Source organism: Chiloscyllium punctatum, chromosome 36 (genome assembly GCF_047496795.1).
Source record: "Chiloscyllium punctatum isolate Juve2018m chromosome 36, sChiPun1.3, whole genome shotgun sequence".
In the NCBI taxonomy this organism is placed as follows: Eukaryota; Metazoa; Chordata; class Chondrichthyes; order Orectolobiformes; family Hemiscylliidae; genus Chiloscyllium; species Chiloscyllium punctatum.
Window position 1 is genome coordinate 69,120,535 of NC_092774.1, and position 23,636 is coordinate 69,144,170.

Sequence of the window (23,636 nt, forward strand, 5' to 3'; positions counted from 1 at the left end):
TCTGAAAGAACTGCGGATGCTGTATATCAGGAACAAAAAACAGGAGTTGCCGTTGACCCTTCCACAGAACAGATGGTGATTGGGAAAATGTCGTTTAAATGCAGGAGATATTGTGGGAGGAAGGCGGAGATCAGGACAGAGCCCAAAGCGAACGAAGAACTGTTGGACAGAAAAAGGAGTTGATAACGAACTGCGTGGAGTGGGGGGGGGGGGGGGTGAATAACTGTTAACGGACACTGTTCGTGGTTAAGTAGTGTGGAATGACAGAATATGTGATTACTGGGCTTGGCGTGTGCGGCAGGGAAGAGGATACCATGGAATTCCGGCCCTAGAATTATTGAATTCGATATTGGGACCGGAGGGATGCAATGTCCCCAAGTTTAATATTCGGTGCTCTTCGTTCTGCTGGTGCTGAGCTTCGCTGGAACATAACAGCAAACCTGAGACAGAGATGTTGGACAGGGAACAGGGTGGGGTGTGGAATTGGCAGGCAACTGGAAGCTCAGGGTCTTTTTTGCAGGCAGAACGTAGATGTTCTGTGCAGCAGTCATCCAGTTTACGGTTCGTTTTCCCCAATGTAGATGAGCCCATATTGTGAGCAGCAAATGCAGTAGACTGGGTTGTGGGTAGTGCAGGTAAAGTGCTGCTTCACCTGGAAGGTAAGTTTGGCCTTTTGGATAGCGAGGAGGGAGCAGGTAAATCGGCTGGCGTCACACATTCGGCACTTGCAGGGGAAAGTGCAACTCAACCTGCAAGTGTACTTTGAGAAAATCCTGGACTTGAACTCCCAAGTCTCTTTGCATTTCGGATGTCTGCATTTTCTCCCCATAATCTTCTGTTCAAACATTGACTATCTATGTCAGGGCAGCACCAGTGATTTCCTGACATATGGATTGTATTTGGGGATATCAAGGAACGTCAGGAACTGTGAGTACCTCAGGAGCAATCGTTATTCCTGGGGGAGGCAGAGAGGAATGTGGTGTGGTCCTGTAAACTCCAGAACTTTGAAAACTTCATGAGTCAGCAATAACTCTTTCTGGACCAAGAAACGAAAGGGCCAATGAGAAACTGCTACAAGGGTGTTAACAAATAACAGACATTAACTATCGCTGGGAAGGAGGAGGCAAAACAATGAGCTGTTCCTTTGGGCAGATGAGATAATGGTGTTTAATAACTGTGTGACAGAAGGACAATTAATTCTGCCTGTAGAAGGAACGCCTTGGCATAAAGGGGTTAATTGCAGGACAGGCTGTTTCAAACAGGTGGAAAACCCTCAAAGATAAGAAGGCAAGCTACAGACCTGAGGTCTCCAGAGGTGTGGGGAGGTGGTCTCAAAATCTAAAGCCCAGCACGCCCACGCAACACTATTCTGGTTCTCGGCTCTCAGCAGCTGGATTCTGCATCAGTTTAAAGTAGGTCCTATATCTCTGATTACATCGGTACACAAGGTAGTGAAGAAAGGTTTCAGCACACTGGCCTTCATCAGTTCGGGAATTGAGTATAGATGTTGGCAAGTTATGTTGTAGTTATACAGGATGTTGATCAGGCCGCACCTGGAATATTGTGATCGGTTTTGGTCCCCTTGGTGTTCTGACTTCTGACTTCTTCAACTCTGGGTTTGTGTTGAACTTGATGGGATACTTTGTCCAACTCAGCATGTTTAAACAGTATCTCTCAGAGGGATTCATCTGAAACTTTTCAGGAGGTGAGCTCAACAAGATTGAACTATTCAAAGTTACTTGGACTCTATTTTAAACTGACATCAGGACCAGTCGTCAGAGACACGTACAGCATGGAAACAGACCCTTCGGTCCAACTTGTCCATGCTGACCTGATATCCTAAATTAATCTACTCCCATTTGACAACGCCTGACCCATATACTCTGGCAGCTCATTTCATATAAGTACCACCCTCTGCATGAAGAAGTCGTCCCTTTTTATATATTTCGCCTCTCACCCTAAACCTATGCCCTCTAGTTCTGGACTCCCCCACCCCAAGGAAAGGACATTGTCTATTACCCTGTCCATGCCCCTCATGATTTTATAACCGCTATTAGGTCACTTCTCTGCCTCCGATGCTCCAGTGAAAACAACCCCACGCTATTCAGCCGCTCCCTGCAGCTCAAACCCTCCAAACCCCAGCAACATTCATGTAAATCTTTTCTCATAGATAAGTCACTCTTTCAGTCCTGAAGAAGGGTTAATGCCCAAAACGCTGACTACTCCACATCCTGGTGCTGCCTGGCTTGCTGTATTCTCCCAACCCCCGGCTTGCCAACCTCGGGTTGCAATATGTAGTGGCTCAGTGGTTACACCTGCAGCCTCACAGTGCCAGGGACCCAGGTTTGATCCCAGCCTTGGGTGGCAGTCTGTGAGGAGTGTGCACATTCTCCCAATGTCTGCGTGGGTTTTCTCTGGGTGATCCTGTTTTCTTCCATAAACCAAAGATGTGCAGTTCTTGTGGATTGGCCATGCTTAATTGCCCATAGAGTTAGGTACATTAGTCAGAGGGAAATGGGTCTGGATGGGTTACACTTCGGAGGGTCGGTGTGGACTTGTTGGGACAAATGGCCTGTTTCCACACTGTAGCTAATCTCATCCAATACTTTTGTTACTAACGAATGGCAGAGAAGGCCAAACTTCTTCTCCGATGGTCTTGCGGTCTTAGGTTTCTCTGGATCATTTCATTGGCAATGTGCAGTCCCGGGCTCAATGAGCAACAGTGTCCACTGAAGGCAAAGCTCATAGAACCATAGAACCCCCACAATGTGGAAAAACAGGTCCTTCAGCCGAACACATCTGCACTGATCTTCCGAAGACTAACCCACTCAGATCCATTTTCCTACCCTCCATAAATTGCACACAGACCCCCAAGGGTGGAATTATTCCTGGGTTCCTGGTGCCATGAGGCAGCAGTGCTGACCCTGAGCTACCATGGGGTTGGGTTTGTGGGGTGTAGGGGAGGCAATTGCATTCCAGCAGAAAACAATAACAGCCCACCTACTCTCCCACTGCACCCACTGTCAGAACTGGCAGCAGATTCATTGCTGGGGGGTGACCGAAGGCAGCGTCACTGGTGGGATCTGATTGCTGGGAGCGCTGGTGCCCCCACTAGTACTTCTGCAAGTTGCAGGAAAACATGAATCTCTTCCCACAGTCGGGCCAGCTGAAGGGTCTCTCCCCAGGGTGGACACACTGGTGCTTCAGCAGGGCGGAGCAATTGCTGAAGGCCTTCCCGCACTCAGGGCAGCAGAATGGCCTCCCCTCCTCCGCCACTGCTCCCCCCCATACCCAAACCCCCGTGTGGTCCAGCTGGTGATTCAGCAGTGTGGAGGAGCAGGTAAAGACCTTCCCACATTCGGGGCAGGAGAACGGCTTCTCCCCGGTGTGGATAGACTGGTGCCTCAGCAGGGCCGAGGAATTGCTGAAGGCCTTCCTGCACATAGGGCAACTGAACGACCTCTCTACCATTTGGGCACAACAATGGGCCAGGACGTCGGAGGAAAGAGCAATGCCCCTCCTGCAGTTGGGACAGAAGAACGGCCTCTCAGTGTGGACCCACTGGTGTCTCAGCAGGTGGGAAGAACTGCTGAAGGCCATCTCGCACGTGGGGCCGGAGAACAGCCTTTCCCGGTGTGGACCAACTGGTCCGTCAGCAGGGCAGAGGAATCACTGAAGGCCTTCCCACACTCAGGGCAGCAGAAGGGCCTCTTCCCCTCTGTGGACCCATTGGTGCTTCAGAACCCTTTCAAATTTCACAATATCCTTCTGATTGGAGGGACACCAGAATTGCACATAATATTCTAAAAGTGGTCTCACAAATGTCCTGTACAGCCACAACATAACTTCGCAACTCCAATTCAGGCAGCATCCAAGCAGCTTCGAAATCGACGTTTCGGGCAAAAGCCCTTCGTCAGGAATAAAGGCAGTGAGCCTGAAGCATGGAGAGATAAGCTTATCTCTCCATGCTTCAGGCTCACTGCCTTTATTCCTGACGAAGGGCTTTTGCCTGAAACGTCGATTTCAAAGCTACTTGGATGCTGCCTGAACTGCTGTGCTCTTCCAGCACCACTAATCCAGAATCTGTTTTCCAGCATCTGCAGTCATTGTTTTTACCTTCCCTACTCCAATACTCAGTCAGAGGTTTGGGAACGCTTTCAAAACCCACAAAAAACAAACAGGAAAGAATGGAGGGACAAACCGAATTTTTGAGAGTGAGCTTGAAAGCATCACTGAGAAATCGGCGGAATGGGTTTATTGGGGACTTGTTCTCCTTAAATACACTATATACGTATTTCTCTTGTGGTCTTCGTAGTTTCTCTGTGCTGCAGTGTGTAGTGGCTCGTTGAAATAATGTCCTGATGCAGCTTCGTTTGGGGGTGTTGGGATGGTTGCTTCTGTGGTTAAGTATTTGGTTTGTGTGTGTTGTTTTTCTGTCGATGCTAGTTTGAAGTTCCCCATTGACTGTTCGCTCTACTGTGACATCTAAGAATGCAGTTTACTGTTGTTTCCTCTTTTTCAAACCAGAAGCCCCCCTCAGGCCATAGTCTCACTACTTGGAACACCAATATACAGACTAGTCAAAGGCCTCCACTGAGGACTAAAACACCAAGTCGAAGATTCATGCCACTCCATTTACTCCATCCAAGAATTCCTGAACACCAAAGACACGAAGATATAAGAGGATGGAATAATGTTGTCCTTTGACATAACAGCACTGTTCACATTCATTAACATCAACGTGGCCAAAGAAAACTGAAGACACTCCTCGAAGAACTAAAGACAAAAACACAGAACCATCTTCAGCAGCAAAGATAACACTGTCAACCTCGTGGAACTGTGCCTTACCACCCACTTCATATTCAGTAACAAGTCCTACAAACAAATCAACGAAATGCCCATGAAACACTTCTGTCATCAAAAAATGAAACAAATTAGAGGAAACCTACAACGCCATCAACAATCTCCTTCCTGGCATAAAATTCACAAAAGAGAGAACAACAACAAAGTGCCATTTCTAGATGTCACAGTAGAGCGAACAGTCAATGGTAAATTCAAAACAGCCTCTGCAGGAAAGCAACACACGCGAACCAAGTACTTAGCTACAGAAGTAATCACCCCGACACGGACAAACAAATCTGAAAGAAGGCACTATTTCAACGAACCACAACACAGTGCAGTACCCAGTGACTCCGAAGACCAATAAGTAACTCTCCAGCGCATTGAAGGAGAATGGGCAGCCAAACAAATACACTGCAAGTTGCTTCCCTGACCGGGAATCGAACCCGGGCCGCAGCGGTGAAAGCGCCGAATCCTAACCACTAGACAACCAGGGAGACATCAGCCAAGTTTGACAGCTCTACTGAAAATTGCTTCCCTGCCCGGAAATCGAACCCGGGTCACGGCAGTTCGAAGGCTTCCACCAAAGTTGTTTCTTGTATCCATTGCTCCCGATGCGGTCTCCTCTACATTGGGGAGACTGGAGCCCCGTCGCAGTGTCAAGTCACAACGTTTGAGGGAGCATCTCCAGGACACCCGCAATAATCAACCCCATCGCCCTGTGGCCCAACATTTCAACCTCCCCTCCCACTCTGCCAGGGACATGCAGGGTCTGGGCCTCCTCCATCGCTCCTCCCTCCCCACCTGATGTCTGGGGGAAGAACGCCCCAACCTTCTGCCTCGTATACATTCAACCCCAGGACATCAATGTGGACTGCACCAGTTTCCTCATTTCCCATCCCCCCACCTTACCTCAGTTCCAACCTTCCAGCTGAGCGCTGTCCTCAGGACCTGTCAATCTCCCTTCCCACCTCTCCGCTCCACCCTCCTCTCTGACCTGTCACCTCCGTCCCCACCCCCATTCACCTATTGTACTCTTTGCTATCTTTGGCCCAGCACCCCCCAATTTATCTCTCTACCCTGGAAGCGTCCTGTCTCTATTCCTGATGAAGGGCTTTTGCCCGAAACGTCGATTTTCCTGCTCCTCGGAAGCTGTCTGACCTGCTGTGCTTTTCCAGCACCACTCTGATCTAAACTCTGGTTTCCAGCATCTGCAGTCCTCACTTTTGCCTACCCAATAAACCCAGTGTGACGATTTCACATCAACAAACTGACACAAGCAGACACAACGTCTGCAGAAACCCTAGCCACATTACTTTACATTAAAGACATCTGGGAAATGATGTCCAGACAACTCAACCCTCTCAGCATCATGGTCGCCCACAAACCTACCAACACACTTAAACAGCCTCTAATGAACCTGAAATACCCGATACAAACAACCAGCAAACGAATGTTATTTACAAAATACCACACAAGGAAATATATACATGAACTCTGCCACACAGGTCTCTGAGGCAAGAAATGCTGGGATGAGATAAGGAAGATTTTTTTCAGCCAAAACGAATCGGCACTGACTGGACAGCCATTTAAAATCAACGCTGTCAGCCCAGGATGGAAGACCCGAAGGGATGGACAGTTTTCTTATTTCCTGAAGACTTACAAAGCTGAGACTGGGTTTTGGTGTTTGTTCCCTCTCCACTCCCAGGAGCCGCAGTGGTTGGGGCGGTGAGTTGGGAAAAGTGAAATGTTCCCGTGAGCAGCGTGTGGGGCTATTTCAGCTTCCCCTCCTCTGACAGCGCTGTGACTTGACTCTGATGTTCTCAGGGACATTTCCTGACGCGAGACAGTGAAAAGAGTCTCGTTCCTGCAGATCAGGAATTCAAACCGTATGCCGGCTTCAGGACAATGAGAAAGATTATTTGGGGTGTGTGAAGAAGCTGTGAGCTGCATTTCAAACAGGTAGGTGGAGTCAGATGCGTCATCCGTTTCGCCGGCGCCATGCAGCAGAGTTCTGACGTTAACACGGACATGCGCAGCAATGGGAACATTCACAAGAGGAACAGCCAAAGATAATCACCGTCACTGCTTCCCTTCCATAGTCCCAACTTTGTGAAGCAGTAAATTTCACAGGCAAATAAAACACCCTTGTCCTCAGGTGCCTGCTTAACTTCGATCACGACTTCACGCCCCTCACTGTTCTAGTGTCATTTCCAAACTCTTGGCTCATCGCCTCAATAGCAGCTCTGTGGGTATCTGCTTGTTCCACCCTGACAGGCAGTGGGTTGCAGATTCCCGACCAGTCCCAATGTGATTGAAATATTTCAACCCGTCCACTGATTTGCATTTTAAAAAAAAACCGTGGAGCAATCTCCCTTTTCTTTTGATGTCGTTTCTCAACTGTAGTCGGCAGGGTTCACACCTGCGTGGGGGAACCGCAATGGATTTCATGTCCATCGCATTCACCACTCGGCCCACCAAAACAGAACCACACTGGCAGCTTCATTTCCCAGGTCTATCTGCCTGTGGAGCTGCGAAAGAGTAAATCATTGCTGAGTTTGTTTGAATCCAATCACTTCGCAGGTTTCGAAAGGGTTAAATATCTGCAAATGGAGAGTCTGGGTGTTTCATCCCGAAAGATGAAATGGACGTTCAGTTAAAAACAAAAACAGAAATTGCAGGAGCAACTCAGCAGGTCAGGCAGCATCTGTGGAAGGAGAATCAGAGACAACATTTCAGAACTCGTTTTTTTCCTCATCCAGGTACAGCCAAACCTACTGAGTTTCTCCAGCAGTTTCGCTTTGTGTCTCGGATTCTCAGCATCGGCAGTCCTTTACGTTAGAAATTCAATAAATTCAGAAACCCCTTTGTGCTGCCTCAGTGGAGAAGATTTCCGTTTGGGAAACATTTTCCTGAAACCATGAAAAACGTGCACTTTCGCAGCCAAGAAAGCGGTAGGAGCGAGAACACGAAACACTCCGTCCCTGGGTGGTCTCGAACCACCAACCTTTCGGTTAACAGCCGAAAGCGCTGACCAATTGCACCACAGAGACCACCCCTGGCACCGTCTGCACAGTGTCTTTGAGGAACCTACTATTCAATTCATAATTCAACCTGCCCCGCCCAAAATTACCATTCTCTTCTATCAGTTTTACTTTTCCATAATAAAGCCTTGGACATTCATTATGGAGACATGGGGACAGCCTGATCCCACCATCTGCAGGCACATCCATGTCACGAGGAACGAGCTCTCCTTCACCGGGGCCATCGCCCTCCGAGCCTTTCAGTGTTTTGCCTCTTCCCGAATTTTCTCATTGGCCCCGAGCCGAGAATGGGTTTGAATTCCTGATGTGCAGAGAATTCTTTCAATGTCTCAGGTCAGTTCATGTCCCGAGAATATCAGAGTCGATCAGCCTCTTAACTGTCTCTGCTCAGTCCGTCAGTTCATCCTTCATTCTCCTCTAATTCCACTTCCCAAAGAGTTTCGAAAGATTCACAAAGCTGGAGACTGGGATTTGTGTTTTACTTCCTGAACATTTTTCCACCTGCTAACTGACAATATTTTGCTAAGACCTCTTCCCCATTGTAACATTTGCATCATGTCCAGGGATGAGCAATTTCCATTTTGTGGAGACATTCCCAAGTTGCAATGATGGGAGAAGACGTGGTGTGAATGGGAAGGTTAATGATCAGAAGAACCTATTGCCACTGACTCGGGTCAATTACCAGAGGACAGGGATTGAAGTTCTTTAATGGAAAGCAGCATTTATGTCGAACAAACACAGCGAATACTGCAGAAAGCCAACGGGTCGAGCAGCCTCTGTGGAAAGGTAAACAGAGCCGACGTTGTGAGTATGCTAAGGTTTTTGTTCAGAACTCAGTCTTTTGCCTCTTCCCGAAGTTGGTCCAGGCCTGTGTCTCAATTGACAAACACATGGCAAGTGCAGTGCCGCAATGTGAAATTATAGCCTTTGCTGTTAAATAAAAAGCAGTGCATTGTTTAAATGGTGATATATTGGAATGTGGAGAAAGTGAGGACTAGAGGTGAAAGTCGAAAAATGTGGCCCTGGAAAAGCACAACAGGTCAGGCAGCATCTGAGGAGCAGGACAGTGAACGTTTCGGGCACAAGCCCTTCATCAGGAATGATGTATGGATGTACTAAGGGGTCTCAGAGTCCCTCCACACCAGTCAATGCCAGTTGTCGGGCAGATGCAGCAGGTAATGAGCAAGGCAAGTGGTATATTACGAAGAGGAATTGAGTTCAGAAGTGGGGTCATTGAACATATTCAAGGCTTAAGTTCATCTGAGTTTTGAACAACAAAGAAGTGGATGCTTATGGGGGGAGGTAAGAAAATGGTTTTAAGACCAGTACAGATCAGTCACAGAGGCAGACAGCATTGAACAGACCCTTCATCCAACTAGTCCATGCTGAGTATGTTCTCAAACTCAACTCGTCGCAGTGTTTGGCCCATAAACCTTCGGACCTTTCGTATTCATGTACTTATCCAAATGTCGTTTAAACGTCGTAACTGTACGTGTATAAAATCATGAGGGGCATGGATAGGATAAATAGACAAAGTCTTTTCCCTGGGGTGGGGGAGTCCAGAACGAGATGGCATGGGTTTCGTGTTAGAGGGGAAAGATACAAAAGAGATCTAAGGGGCAACTTTTTCACGCAGAGTATGGTACGTTTAGTGAATGAACTGCCAGAGGAATTGTTGAAGTCTAGTACGATTGCAACATTTAAAAGGCATTTGGGGAGGTGTATGAATAGGAAGGGTTTGGAGGGATATGGGGCCGTGTGCTGTCAGGTGGGACAAGATTGGGTTGGGATAGTTGGTCGGCATGGACAAGTTGGACCAAACAGTCTGTTTCTGTGCTGTACATCTCTATCTCAACGTTAAACATACTCAGTGACCTGGCCTCCACAGTTTTCTGTGACAATGAATTCCATAGATTCACCACTCTCTGGCTAAAGAAATTTCTCCTAATCTCCATTCTCCCTTTATGCTGAGGCTATGCCCATGGGTATTAGTTTCTCCTCCCAATGAAAACATCTTCCCAATGTCCATTCTGTCCAGGCCGTTCAATGTTCTGTACGTTTCAGTTAGATCTCCCTTGAATGTGGGCCTGTTAATCAGCATGAACCAAACACTTCAGGATGAGGACATCCGTGATTAGATTCAACAAAGTGAGAATGGAGGGTTAGAGTGTGGGATGGAGATTTTCAGCTTTGAGGGAATAAGGTAGGAAAGAAAGTTTAATATAAATTATAATTGATCAGATGAGCCGATGGGCCAAGGAGTAGTGGATGGAGTTTAATTTAGACAAATATGAGCTGTTGCATTTTGATGAGGCTATTAAGGGCAGGACCTATGTGGTTAATGGTCAATTAATGGAATTCTGTGCTCAAGGAAGCAGTAGAGGCAGCTTCATTAAGACACTGTTGGATGGGTTTTCTGCGTGGTAAGGGACTTAAGGGTAGTTGGGATAATGCAATTAAGAGGAGCTGAGACGATTGATTGATCCGCTATGATTTTAATGAATGGCGGAGCAGGGTCGATGGTCCAAATGGCCTACTCCATCTATTACTTTAAATCGATAACCCTGCGTTTCCCATGGCTAACCCACCTGACCTGCACATCCCTGGACACTAGGCCATTTAGCGCAGCCAATTCAAATCAAGGCCAGTGAGCAATGTAGTGATTTGGAAACCAAATACCAGAGAATGATAGAAAGGGACAAGGAGAATAAATGTACTAGCAATCAAAACTGGATTCTAACCATCACAAAAAATAAAACTAAAAGCTCAGTATGTGAATGTGTGCTGCATTGTTACAAAAGCGACTTAATTGACAGCACACATTGAAGAGAATAATTATGATCTGAGACTCCTTACAGAGATGTGGCTTCAGAATGACAAGGATTGGATCCGGAATATCGAAGGGATACGTGGCATTCAAGTCGAGTGAGAAGCTCAGTAATGGTAGAGGGTGGGCACTGCTAATCAAAGCACTGATAGCATTGTAGTCTGGTGTCAGCTCGGATTTCAGGTCCTGATTTCTCTGTCCTCTGATCTCCCTGTTCCCACAGAGTTAAATGTTGTCTGTTCTCAGCTCTGCTCGATTTCTGTTGAAGCTTTGACCCCCTTTTACACCTTCTGGAGCAATAAAATATTCTGAGGCTCCTGAAAATGACACATTATCTATACCCCTCCTGATTTTAAAAATCTCTAAAGTTATCTGACAACTTCCTCGGCTCCATTGGAAAAATGTCCCAGCTTCTTCTTAATTCAAACCCTCCATTCCCTGCAACACGCTGGAAAGGTCGGGAATAGGGAATTGCATCAAATCACATAAACGTACTGTCTGAAACAATCCAGCTGTGTTCTGGCCTGAGATATTGAGATTCCCTGGTGGAAGTAATTACGAATACAATAATTTTGGTCACAGAATTGAACAATCATTTTGCAACAAAGGGGTCTACTTTGATAAGGAGGTAGTGGTCATTTCTAGGGTAAGTGAACAGTTTCTAGATCAGGGAGATGAAGTTCCAGACACTTGGGAAGGGCAAGAAATGAATTTGATAAATAAGACAAAGAACTGTGGATGCTGGAAATCTGAAACAAAAACTGAGCACACGGTTAAAACTCAGCAGGACTGGAAGCATCTGTGGAGAGAAAGCAGAGTTAAACTTTCGAGTCCAACAACTCCTCTTCAGGATTCTGAAATAGTTTGTGAGAACCCTTTAAGTCATATGCCCAGCTTTAAGACCATAATACACAGGAGCAGGATGAGGCCATTTGGCCCATTGAGTCTGCTCCACCAGTCGATCATGGCTGATATGTTTCTCTTTCCCATTCTGCTGCCTTCTCCTCATAACCCTTGACCCCTTACTAATCAAGAACCTATCTCTGTCTGAAATGCCTGAATGACTTGGCATCCTCAACCCTTCTCCTAGTGGAAACATCATCTCCACGTACACACTGTCCAGTCATAGAGTAGCACAGCACTGCCTGACCCACTGTGATCTCCAGCATTTGTTGTTTTCATAAAGGATTCCAGCATCTACAACAACCATCTTCTAAATTTTGTACCCAGTTGGTTAGCGCTCCCTGGATCCCGTGAGATTTAACCTTACTCAACAATCCACTGTGTGGTACAATTAACAAAGTTCCCAGCCCCCACCTCTTTCTGCACCCATGGGCAGCACGATGGATCAGTGGTTCGCACTGCTACCTTACAGCGCCAGGGATCCGCTTTCGATTCCAGCCTTGGGGCGACTGTTTGTGTGGAGTTTGCACATTCTCCCTGCCGTGTCTGCTGGGTTTCACCCGGGTGCTCTGGTTTCCGCCCAACATCTAAAGGTGTTCAGTTTCGGGAGAAGTGGCCATACTAAATGGGCCCATAGTGTGCAGTAAGTGTAGTGGAATGGGATAGGGGAATGTGTCCACATGGGTTACGCTTTGGATGGTCGATGTGGACTTGTTGGGCTGAATTGCGTGTTTCCACATTGCGGGAATTCTACGTGGCATTCCCCCAAATCCAGAGTCTCAGCACTCTTGGTTTTTCCCATGGACAGTGTGGGGGAGGGAAACAATGTTTTACACGGGAGTAAAGTTCAGTGAGTGTGAAGCTAAAATTAAACGCATTGCTTCAGCTATTTTCCCCGGTATACCAGAGGCTGAGGGGTGATCTTACAGACGTTGAGAGAATCATGAGAGGCATGGATAGGATAAATAGACAAGGTCATTTCCCTGGGATGGGAGAAGTCCAGAACAGGAGGATAATATGTTTGAGGTGAGAGAGGCAAGTGTAAGGAATGATCTGCCAGAGGAAGTGGTGGATGGAGGTCCAATTATTACATTTAAAAGGCATCTGGATGGGTATATGAATAGGAAGAGTTCAGAGGGATATGAGCCAAGTGCTGGTAAATGAGACGAGATTAATTTAGGCTATCTGGTCGCAATGGATGAGTTGGACTGAAGGACCTGTTTCTGTGCTGTGTATCTCTGTGACTCTGGCTTGCCTGTAATGTTTGCCCTGCCTGTGTGTTCAGTTTCTGTCTGGTGTCGGTGACAATGCCTTGATATCTCATTTCCTCCATCTCCCCACTTCCACCTCCCCAGATGTTAACCATTTCGTGTCTGGTTGTTTCTAAAGAGGTTGCATTGAAGGTTCATCCTGAATTGACACTTTTTTTTGCTTCCCAAAATCAGACTTATTCACTCCTAGATGTCGTGAAAGATACTAACTTTCAGGTGGAGGTATCCAAAATTCAGAGGTGTCTGTCTCGATGTTTTCACTTTTCGGTCTCTGTAAGATCCTGTATCAGGACCGTCGGGAGGATTAGTTTGAGCGGAGTGAGAATACAGGGGTGAGAGGGGGTGGGATGGTGCTTTCAATTTTGTGGAAAAAGAAAAGAATGTTCTGCGGAAAGTAGAATTGCTTGTTTGGAATTTCTAACCTGGACTGACAGTGATGACTTTTGTAATCTCATTTTACAGATTATCTGAAGATCTGAAGACGGACGTTTCAATATAAATAGATGACGAGCTTTGCCTGAAACATTGACTCTGCTGCTCCTCAGATGCTGCCTGATCTGCTGTGCTTTGACTCTGACTCTCCAGCATTTGCAGTCCTCAATTTCACGTCAATGTCTGGCAGTCACTGAATCCATCGGGACTATAACAATTTTCGACGATGATTCTGTGAGAAGGAACCAAGCTTTTTCAGCATCAGTGAGACTGGAAGAGAGACCCTACTGTTGCAGCACTCTGATTGTGGAGCCAGTAAAAATTATACAGACTGGGAAATGGAATTCACGGCAGGGAGGTGCTGTACACGCGTTTGTGTGCAGCTGAAGCTTCGGTCATTGAGAAACCCAAGGAATCCCGTCCTGTGGAGTAGCCATGAAAATGTGGCAACTGTGGGAAAGGCTTCCATTTCCCATCTGACCTGGAGACTCATGGGCACAGTAACACCGAGGTGAGACTGTTCTCCTGCTCTGAGTGCGGGAAGACCTTCAGAAGTTCCTACTTTATACAGAGGCACCAGCGGGTCCACACAGCCGAGAGGCCATTCTCCTGCCCCGAATGCGGGAAAGCCTTCAGCTATTCCTCCGTCCTACTGACCCACCGCCGGGTCCACATATGAGAGAAGCCCTTCAGCTGCTCCAAGTACGGGAAGGCCTTCAATGATACCTCTGCCCTGCTGAGGCAACAGCGGGTCCACACCGGGGAGAGCCCGTTCTCCTGCCTCAAGTGCGGGAAGGGCTTTACCCAGGCACCCCACCTTCGGGTCCATACGGGGGAGAGGCCCTTCCCCTGCCCAGAGTGCGGGAAGGCCTTCAGCAATTCCTCCCACCTGCTGAGGCACAGGTGGGCCCATACCGGGGAGAGGCCGTTCACCTGCCCCGAGTGGAAGTGGAGGTTCTCATCATTCTGCACCTTGCAGAAGCACCAGCGCGCACACCAGTGCTCCCAACAATCTGATTCTGCTGGTGAATCTGCTGTGGGCCACTGAGAGGACTGAACCACTGCACATTCTGACATTGCTTTTCAAGGGAGAGTCGGTCGGATTTCTTTTTATTTTATGCCGTCGTGCTCCCCCACCTCTGCAAATTTGCTTCCAGTGGGCGCTGCTGCTCGTTGATACCAGGAGCTGTTCTCTCTAGATTCTACTGTCCAGTTAAAGCATTGTTGGCTCTCTCTGGGAATGAGTCCCAGCCTGTAAAAAATGGCTGAACACTGGGGTGTTCAGCAGTGACTTTTAAATTAGATTCACAGTTACGTGTCTGTGAAACAGTCATAGTCCAAAAAATTGCACAAAGGCTTGCCAATCCATGTTGGAAACTGTTTGCTTGAATTGTTAAGTTTAAAAAAAAATATTTCTTAACTTGCCGCTTAAGTTTCAGTCTCTGAGATGGTGGGGGACTTGATCAAAGGGTTTAAATCATTGGCATTAATTAGATTATCTTCTTTAACTTTGCCCGAGCAAACTTGCCATATTTATAATTATTGGTTTTTGTTTAAATTATAATGTTGATGTGCAAGATCTGTTCTTCATCAAGTCTGGTTCGGAAAAGTTGAGAAATTGAGGGACATTGCATGTTTAAATTTCACTGTGTTGTGAATCTTGTGACAGTGACAGTCATTTGTATTGGGTTGCTTACCCTTAGTTGTCGTGTCTTCCACCCTAACTATTAACTATGGTAGTGAGTTCCGCAGTCTCACCAGACTCTGAGGTTTTTCATGAAATCCTTAGTATAGAATTGTAAGGGAAAATGTTGCCGAGGGCAGAATATCGGGTCTTAACAGCAAATGCCAGGAAGACATTCGACAAAGTAAAACCATGACAATGTAGAGACAAATAAAGAACTTTGATAGCAATGAGGAGGTCACACGTCAGAGTTCAAGATCATGGTCGTGACAAAAAGAAAAGGTACTCTGCAGATATTGGATATTGTAATTAAGTAAGTTTCTAGATGCTGTAGTTGGTTGAATACGATAATAAGAGATGAATTAGCCAAAACCACTCATGTAATTTGATGTCGGTAACCATAAAGCAAGTGCATACTATTGATTGATATAGGCCAATTGCGTGCAAGTAGGCCATTCAGCCCATCGAGTCAACATTGACTGACCGTCCCACCCAGACCCAGTTCGTTACACTATCCCTGTAACACTGCATCTCCCATGGTCAATCTACCGTCAACTGCACGTCCATTGGACCGTGGGAGGAGGCCAGAGCACCACAGGAAGCCAATGCAGACACAAGGGGAGAATGTGCAAACTCCACACAGACAGTCGGCCCGATGGTGGGATCAAACCCAGGTCACTGATGCCGTGAGGCAGCAGGGCTCACCACCGTGCCACCACCACATGCTGCTCTCGAAAGAAGTGAATTTCAAAGACTCGAGAACACTTGTGAGAAAAACAAAACTCTCCTATCTTAAGTGAGAGACTAGTCTCTGGCTAGAATTGAGTTGACATTACATTTGCATTAAGTCCTCTCCAGATGTTATACAGCTCCATCGGGTCATCTGTTTCTTCAAAACTCAAACTGATACAAGCCCAGCCTGACATCCCCTTGTCCCCGATTATAAGTTGAGTAAATGAGTGACCCTCGACCTCACTGGCATGACAAAGGATGCCCTCAATCCAAGTTGACCTTAACTGTCCAACCTCTTGACCCCACGCCACAATGTGTTCAGCCGCAACTCAGCCCTGAACGAGAGCAGAGGAACTGAATAGACAGCAGTGAGGTGGACATTGCATTCCCAGAGAATATTGTTCAAGTGTGAAATTTGTTCAGCTCACATTCGGATCACTGCAGGGACTATGTCTTTGATCCCAATAACAGTCTAGTTTTGTTGTACATTGTGTGTGTTTTATCTGTGTTTCACTACATGATTTTCTGTTGCTGTCATTCCCGTTAGGATGTGTGAATTCAGTACCAGATAACAGTCTCAGTTCTGAATTTTCCTTGAGGATTGGTGTAGGACGTACTAAGTGTCAGTCAGAATGGAAGAAACTCTACTGTTTATTTAACCCTCTGCTGTCATTGTCCTGGGACTCTATGAATGGGGAAGTGAAGAGGACGTTTTACTCTGTATCTAACCCAATGCTGTTTCTGTCTTGGCAGTGTTTGTTGGGGACGGTGTTGAGGTAGCTTCACTTGAAATTCAAGAGTAGAGGAAGCTTTATTCTGATTGTCATCCCATGCTGTCCTTGTCCTGGGAGGTTTAGATGGCATCTATAATTGAAGTGAATGCAGACTTGGCTGTGGGAGTGGAGGGTACTTCTACCTTAGCACGCCCATCTTTGAGATTGCTGTGCTAATCAAGACAATCTCAGACACCTTCATGCACTTTTCCAACCAACCACAGGGTGGTTAATAATGGGTATAAATGCTGGCATTGACAGCGGTGCCCACACCCCATGCATGAATACATACTTTCTGTTTAAAAGTTACATTCACGTTCCAAACCCTCTAATGTATGATTACTTACATGGAAAATTCCTGTCTGCTGGAATTTCATTTTAAAACATAGGAATATGTCAACCATGTTGAAATATAACAAGAAAAACAAATGGAGAAGTTAACAGGTAATGAGCAGGACCAGAATGCTGAGTCAGCCTGACCCCCAAGGCTGAGAGAGTTCTCCCAGATGTTGAAGTTACACCAGTGCCTTTTACTCTTGCAGCTTCCACAAAAGTTTGTCCCTGATGTAAGATCATTCAATGACCCGAAGTACGAACTGTTTTTATCTCCATAGCTGATGCCAGACTTGCTGAGTAATTCCAGCCCTTCTGCTATCCCGTTTTATGGGATTTGAGCTTCCCTAAGTCAGTGTAATGAAGAACTGCAGATGCTGGAGATCTGAAACACAGAAATGCATCAAATGCTGGAGAACCTCAATAGGTCTGGCAGCACATGTGGAGAGAGAAGCAGAGTTAGCATTTCATGTGCTGTGACCCTTCTTCAGAACTGTTCTGGACGCAGGCCAGGAAATTGACTCTGATTCATTCTCTCTCTCTCTCTCCACTGGTGTTGCCAGACTGGCTGAGTTTCTCCAGCAAGTTCTGTTATGACACTTTCACAAGGTTGATGTTTGTTATCCATCCCGAAGTGAAAGGTGTCTTGCTTGTGCCAATTCAGAGGGCAGTTTAAGAGTCAACCACATTGCTGTGGTTCTGGAATCACATGTAAGACTGACTATGCAAGGATGACAGTTTCCATGCTGAAAGGACATTGGTGAACATGGGTTTTCATGACAATTGACGTCAGTGCCATCGATACCATACTGAGACTAACTTTGTGTTCCGCATTTATGATTTGAATTATTCACATCTCACCTCTTGCTGTGGTGGGATTTGAACTCATGTTCCCTGGATTACTCATCCTGTGACATTGTGACTACACTGTTGTTTCCCATTCTTGCTATTTTGTGTTTGCTGTTCACGTCTCTGTCCTCTGATGTTTGGGAAATTGAACCTGTTTAAAAGATTGCCCTAAACTTGTCCCTTTGACCAAGTCTTTGGTCACCTATCCTAATCTGTGCTCCGGTCATGTGATTTTTAAAGGAATTCTCATTGTGTTCATGTGAAGCACTTTGACATAGTTAAATGTACCACAGGTATTATTTGACTGCAGTTTGTGTCCCTATCTTAATATCTGAAAGTACAGGGTCATATTTTAAATGTAGAAGACAACAATGAGGATGATTTCTTTTCTTTCTGAGGGTTGTGTGTCTTCTTCAAAAGGCAGTGGATTCAAAATCTTTAAGGCAGAGGTAGATCGGTTCTTGATAACCAAGTGGATGAAAGATTGTCAGGAATTTGTAGGAATGTAGAGTTGAGGTTGAATTCAGATCAGCCATGATCTTATTGAATGTTGCAGCAGGCTCGAAGTGCCGACTGCCCTACTCCCAACCATGATAGGTTTGTATCAAGCAGTCTGTGTCTCCCCTCTTATTGCTATGAACTGGGTCATTCCTTTCCAATATTGCCCCTTGTAGACAGTTAATTGAACACCAGATGCCCCCCTATTGGGAGCACGCACATTGAAGCAATTGCAGTATTTCTTGTGTTAATTTTGTTGCTTCTTACTCAGTGCTGCTGAGAATCTTCGAAATAAAAACCAAAACACTTCTATTATTATCGCACTAATGGAAGTGTAGGTTTGGATGTAACATTGTTGAATTAGCCATTCCCATCTCTTCCAGAATTTTGAGTATAAAGCCCTCGAGTCTGGTTTCTACCCCTGAAACAGTTCTTATCAAGGTCATGTCTGACATCCTTTGAAACGGTGACAGGGATGAACATTCCCTCGTCGACCTGCGGACAGCCTTGATCAGGGTTAATGACAGTACTGACCCTCTCCAGCATCACTCTATCCTCTGGGGGGGGGGGGGTCTGCTTTTAGCGTCTTCCATTCTTATTTGTTTTACCGTAGCTGCTGGTGTTGGCATCTATACTGATGATATCCAAAAGTGCCTGAACACCACTTCTCTCCCGACTCCTGGATCATTCATAATTAACCAATAATTTCATCTGAATGCCTGCCCAATTTCCATCATTGCATAACCATAAACATTCCCTTAGTTAAGTATTGTGTAGTGTGAATCCATTATTTTCGCCCAAAGTTCGACGTGAGCCCCCCCCCCCCCCCCACCCCAGTAACTCTGTTGACAGCCTTCATGTCACATTTAAAACTAGGATCGATAGATTCGTGAAGAGTCGGGGGATGAAAAGTTACAGGAAAAGGGCAGGAAAGTGAATGTGGGGAATGCCAGATCACCCATAATCCTACTGAATAGAGAAGCAGGCTCAAGGGGCTGAATGGCATATTCCTGTTCCTATTTCTTATTGATCCCGAGCCCTTACCTCTGATACAGGACACTGACTTCAGTGTGCGCCATTACTGAGAGTGCTGATGGTCCCTTGTGTAATGTCAACAACTTAGCAGCTGCTGAAACCTCTTGCTCCTTTATTACCTCTAAACACAATAAGCCAATGTGTTCAGGGGAGGCGATGGCCGACGTTATTGTCACCAGACTATTCACCCAGGTAATGTTGTCGGGACTTGTGTTCAAAACCTACCACGGCAGATGGTGGAATCTGAATTCAATATAAATCTGGAATTAAGAGTCTAATGATGAAATCGTTGTGGTTTGTTGTAAAAACGTATCTGGTTTCCTGCTATCCGAACCTGACCTGATCTACATGTGATTCAGATCCACTGTCAGCTGGTTCAATCTTCACTGCCCTTTCAATCAAAACCTCCACTATAACCTCCCTGCATTTATACTCCATTTAAAGGCCAATCTCCCTTTTGCCTTCCCTATTAGTCACTGTGTTCCCAGAATCAGGATTGTGGATCAGTTTAAAGTAGGTCCTATATCTCTGATTACATCAGTACACAAGGCAGTGAAGAAAGGTTTCAGCACACTGGCCTTCATCAGTTAGGGAATTGAGTACAGATGTTGGCAAGTTATATTGTAGGTACAAAGGACGTTGATGAGGCTGCACCTGGAATATTGTGATCAGTTTTGGTCCCCTTGGTGTTCTGACTTCTACACCTCTGGGTTTGTGTTGAACTTGATGGGATACTTTGTCCAACTCAGCATGTTTAAACAGGGATTCATTTGAAACTTTTCAGGAGGTGAGCTCAACAAGATTGAACTATTCAAAGTTACTTGGACTCTATTTTAAACTTACATCAGGACTAGTAGTCAGAGACACATACAGCATGGAAACTGACCCTTTGGTCCAACTTGTCCATGCTGACCTGATATCATAAACTAATCTAGTCCCATTTGACAACACCTGACCCAAATCCTGTGGCACCTCATTTCATATAAGTTCCACCCTCTGCATGAAGAGGTTTTCCCTTTAATATATTTCGCCTCTCACCCTAAACCTATGACCTCTAATTCTGGACCCCCCATTCCAGGGAAAAGACCTTGTCTATTAACCTGTCCATACCCCTCATGACTTTTTAACCTCTATTAGGTCACTCCTCTGGTCTCTGATGGTCCAGTAAAAACAGTCCCAGCCTATTCAGCCTCTCCCTGGAGCTCAAACTATCCAACACCCAGTAACATTCCCGTAAATCGTTTCTCACAGAGAAGTCAACGTTTCAGTCATGAAGAAGGGTTAATACCCAAAACGCTGACTACTCCACACCCTAGTGCTGCCTGGCTTGCTGTATTGTCCCAACCACATGCTTGCCTACTTCGGGTTGCAACATGTAGTGGCTCAGTGTTTACCACTGCAGGCTCACAGCGCCGGGGACCCAGGTTTGATTCTAGCCTTGGGTGGCTGTCTGTGAGGAGTGTTCATATTCTCCCAGTGTCTGCGCGAGTTTTCTCTGGGTGATCCTGTTTTCTTCCATAGTCCAAAGATGTTCAGGTCATGTCGATTGGTAATGCTTAATTGCCCATAGGAGTTAGGTACATTAGTCAGAGGGAAATGGGTCTGGATGGGTTACTCTTCGGAGGGTTGATGTGGACTATTTGGGGCAAATGGCCTGTTTCCACACTGTAGCTAATCTCATCTGCACCACTTTTGTTACTAACGAATGGCTGAGTAGACTCGATGGGCCGAATGGCCTAACTTCTGCTCCGATGGTGTTGCGGTCTTACGTTTCTCTGGATCATTTCATTGAGCCAGTGACTGCACATTGCCCAATGAGCAGCAGTTTCCAATGAAAGCAAAGCTCATATGATGGTTGAACTCCGACAGTGTGGAAACAGGTCCTTCAGCCCAACACATCTGCACATATGGTCCGAAGGGTAACCCACTCAGATCTATTTATCTACCCTCAATAAATTGCACACAGACCCCCCAAGGATGGAAGCATTCCTGGGTTCCTGGTGCCATGAGACAGCAGTGCTAACCGTGAGCCACCATGAGGTTGTGGTTGTGGGGGGTGGGGGAGGCAATTCAGTCCAGCAGAAAACAAAAACAGCCCAGCTACTCTCCCACTGCACCCACTGTCAGAACTGGCAGGAGGTTCAGTCCTTGGGGGTGACTAAAGGCAGCGTCACCGGTGGGATCTGATTGCTGGGAGCCCTGGTGCCCCCGCTGGTGCTTCAGCAAGTTGCAGGAAAACATGAACCTCTTCCCACACTCGGGCCAGCTGAAGGGCCTCTCCCTGGTGTGGACACACTGGTGCTTCAGCAGGGCGGAGGAATGCTGAAGGACTTCCCGCATTCAGGGCAGCAGAAAGGCCTCCCTCCTCCGCCCCTCATCCCCCCGTGTGGACCTTCTGGTGCTTCAGCAGTGTGGAGGAGCGAGTAAAGCACTTCCCACACTCGGACAGGAGAACGGCATATCCCCGGTGTGGACGGACTTGAACATCAGCAGGGCTGAGGAATTGATGAAGGCCTTCCTGCACTTAGGCAACTGAACGACCTCTCCCCCATGTGGACCCACCAATGGGCCAGCAGGTCGGAAGAAAGAGCAAAGCCCTTTCTGAACGGCTTCTCCTCAATATGGACCCACTGGTGTCTCAGCGGGTGGGAAGAACTGCTGAAAGCCATCTTGCACTTGGGGCCGGAGAACAGCTTTCCCCAGTGTGGACCAACTGGTGCATCAGCAGGGCAGAGGCCTTCCCGCACTCAGGGCAGCAGAAGGGCCTCTTCCCCTCTGTGGACCCATTGGTGCTTCAGAACACTTTCAAATTTCACAATATCCTTCTGATAGGAGGGAGACCAGAATTACACACAATATTCCAAAACTTGTCTAAAAAATGGCCTGTACAACCACAACATAACCTCCCAACTCCAATACTCAGTCAGAGGATTGGAAAAGCTTTCAAAACCCACACAAAACAAACAGGAAAGAATGGAGGGATAAACCGAATTTTTGAGAGTCAGCTTGAAAGCATCAATGAGAAACCAGCGGACTGTGTTTATTGGGTAGCCGTTCTCCTTAAATAGACTATATACGTATTTCTCTTGTGCTCTTCGTAGTTTCTCTGTGCTGCAGTGTGTCGTGGTTCGTTGAAATAATGTCCTGCTGAAGCGTCGTTTGTGGGTGTTGGGATGATTGCTTCTGTGGTTAATACTTGGTTTGGGTCTGTTGTTTTTCTGTAGATGCCAGTTTGAAATTCCCCATTGACTGTTCGCTCTATTGTGACATCTAGGAATGGCACTTTGTTGTTGTTCTCCTCCCCTTCAAACCAGGAGCCCCCCCCCCCCACCCCCCCCCCCCCCCCCCACCCTTAGACCATAGTCTCACTACTTGGAACACCAATATACAGACTAGTCAAAGGCCTCTACTGAAGACTAAAACACCAAGTCGAAGATTCACTCCACTCCATTTACTCCATCCAAGAATTCCTGAACACCAAAGACACTAAGATAGAAGAGGATGGAATAATGTTGTCCTTTGACAGAACAGCCCTGTTCACATCCATTAACATCAACGTGGCCAAAGAAAACTGAAGCCACTACTCGAAGAACCAAAGACACAAACACAGCACCAACTTCATCAGCAAAGATAACACTGTCAAGCTCGTGGAGCTGTGCTTTACCACCCACTTCATATTCAGTAACAAGCCCTACAAACAAATTAACGAAATACCCATGATACCACCAGCAGCATCAGGATTCCTCGCAGAAGCAATAATGCAGAGACTCGAACAAACAGCCCTTCCAACGATCCAACCCAAACTTTGAGTCCGCTACAGCAATGACACTTTTGTCATCAAAAAATGAAACCATTTAGAGGAAACCTACACCACCATCAACAATATCCTTACTGGCATAAAATTCACAAAAGAGGAGAACAACAACAAAGTGCTATTTCTAGATGTCACAGTACAGCGAACAGTCAATGGTAAATTCAAAACAGCCTCTACAGGAAAACAAAGCACGCGAATCAAGAACTTAACTGCAGAAGCAATCATCCCTACATATACAAACAAATCTGCATCAGGACACTATTTCAACGAGCCACTACACACTGCAGCACCCAGGAACTACGAAGATCAATGAAAAAATTGTACAGAGCATTCAAAAAGAACGGGTCGCCGATAATCCCCGGGAAAATAGCTTCCATGACCGGGAATCGAACCCGGGCCGCGGCGGTGAAAGCACCAAATCCTAACCACGAGACCACCAGGGAGATGCTGACACAGTCTGATTGCTCTACTGAAAATTTCTTCCCTGCCCGGAAATCGAATCCGGGCCGTGGTCCGTCGAAGGCTTTCACCTGTGTATCCAACAATGTAATTTCTTGTACCCATTGCTCCCGATGCGGTCTCCTTTACATTGGGGAGACTGG

The 23,636-nt window shown here is 46.5% G+C and overlaps 2 non-coding genes across 2 annotated transcripts; both read right to left on the minus strand.

Moving 5' to 3' along the window:
- Window positions 1-5,264: 5,264 nt before the first annotated feature.
- On the minus strand, window positions 5,265-5,336 carry trnae-uuc (transfer RNA glutamic acid (anticodon UUC)). Its single transcript has one exon. It is a non-coding gene; the product is annotated as a tRNA-Glu (tRNA).
- Window positions 5,337-7,818: 2,482 nt separating this feature from the next.
- Window positions 7,819-7,892, minus strand: trnan-guu (transfer RNA asparagine (anticodon GUU)). Its single transcript has one exon. It is a non-coding gene; the product is annotated as a tRNA-Asn (tRNA).
- Between the last annotated feature and the right edge of the window lie 15,744 nt (window positions 7,893-23,636).